At 27.9% G+C, this 1,984-nt stretch overlaps 1 long non-coding RNA gene across 1 annotated transcript; it reads left to right on the plus strand.

Annotated features, from left to right (window-relative positions):
- The first annotated feature begins 370 nt into the window (after positions 1–370).
- Positions 371–1,205, plus strand: LOC107882947. The gene is made up of 3 exons (XR_003838628.1): positions 371–425; positions 518–809; positions 1,076–1,205. It is a non-coding gene; the product is annotated as an uncharacterized LOC107882947 (long non-coding RNA).
- The last annotated feature ends 779 nt before the right edge of the window (positions 1,206–1,984 follow it).

Here is a 1,984-nt window from a genome sequence, read left to right on the forward strand (position 1 = left end):
TTTACAATACAAATATTTATGAGACAACATTATAGCACACGCACTTTCTCAACACTGACTATTCTACACCTATCCCTCACACACACACACACACACACCGCGCACCAGGGCGACATCTAGTGCTACAGTCCCACATATATTATACACATTTATATACAGATTTTATTATATATACCTTTTAATTATGGAGACAATAATACAAATTATAATATATAAATACTGAAAAGAAATGTTGTATATGTTTAAATTATACTTTGTCAACCTGTACTTACATATATTTTATTTTTAATATGTAGTAGTTATTGAATCACTCAATAACTCAATTATAGTTGATGCCACTCAATTAAATAATCATTCAATAACAATTTCATCAACAGCGATTACTACAGATATAAATGATGGAGCTACAACATCTTTTTTTGCAGGTTATATATAGTATAAATAGTATTAAATAACCTTGATCATTTATACTGTATAGTTCTTCAGATATATTTATAAAGTAAATTAATTATTATAGAAACAGATGAAGAGTTAATGCAGCTTTTAGACACCGAAAATTCATCATTAGTGCCAGGTTCGTCTAGACATGAATTTTCAGGTAATTATATCATTATTATTGGGTTACTATATAATATATTTGATGTCATATATTTTCAATGAAAATATAATATTTTACATAATGTGATTTATATAACTTATAGAATATTCTAAAGAGCCAATCATCATTCAACATCATCATTCCAGCTCTTCAATTACTGCAACGCCTGTTACCCCTACAACCCTCAAAGATGCTACATTTACTAATGAAGGTACTAAATACTACAATAATATATTATAATAAACTAAATACTTATAATATTTATGTAACATAATATAATTTATTATTTAATTAATAATTATATACGGGTATATATGAACGCAGAATATAAGATATTATATTATCAAGTGTATTATATCTTGAAGAGTTGGGAATTGGTTAATATTACAATAAAATAATTATATTGTATATATTATATATTATATACATTTATTATATTTCTTGCATAATTGTCCTAATTGGAACTTCTGTTTTTAGATTTTCAGTCGTTTGTTAAAACCAATCTCACCAATTTAAAGTATGAACTTAAAAGTATGGCTTTCTCTATAGAAACTGTAAAAAATATGATGGCACAACATGTGGAACATTATTCTACATTGCATCAAATTGTAGATAATGAACCTTTGATAGTTAATGAATCTTCTGAAATTGTATGGCCAATAAGCAATGAAGAGCTCGATAATATTGAAAAGTTGCTCGATAATCGATTAATTAGGAATAACCAAGTAAATTTCAAGTATGCTTCAATAGTAAATATAACCATTTACTAATTTATTTTTAATGAACAGGCCATTATTTTATCAAGATCAGCTGGCATTAATATATCCGATACAATTCGAAGAATTATGCAACAACTTTTTACAGATCAATTTCTTCGTCAATATTTATACTCTGGTTTTAAAGGAAAACACAAGTTTTCAACATTGAAATGTTGCAGATTATTATTTGGTAAGATTTTTTTATGAATATATTGTAATAGTACATATTTTTAAAAGAACATTGGTGAAGTCGCATTACTAAATAGTACATACTTTAGATGTATATCCATGGGCGTAGCGAGTATGGGGCAGGGGTGGGCAAGTGCCCCCCCTGCACTACAAACTAAATTGTATTTCTTATATCACACGTGTAAGTTTTACGTTAAAATTGAAATATTAAATATGATATACGTACATGAAGTCTAAAAATAGTTTAGTGGGACCGAGTGATATCTACACGTGTAATCGTTTTATATTTTATCGATTACTCTATCTAAAGATTATTTGAATTACGAGATAAACGCTAATCGTTATGTGCTTTATACATTAATATCAACAGCGATAGTGTCAACAATCAAGTGCAGCAGACAGCAATACGTGCCCGTTCTGTGTTCGCGTAAGTAACGAA

This window comes from Acyrthosiphon pisum, chromosome X (assembly GCF_005508785.2).
Source record: "Acyrthosiphon pisum isolate AL4f chromosome X, pea_aphid_22Mar2018_4r6ur, whole genome shotgun sequence".
In the NCBI taxonomy this organism is placed as follows: Eukaryota; Metazoa; Arthropoda; class Insecta; order Hemiptera; family Aphididae; genus Acyrthosiphon; species Acyrthosiphon pisum.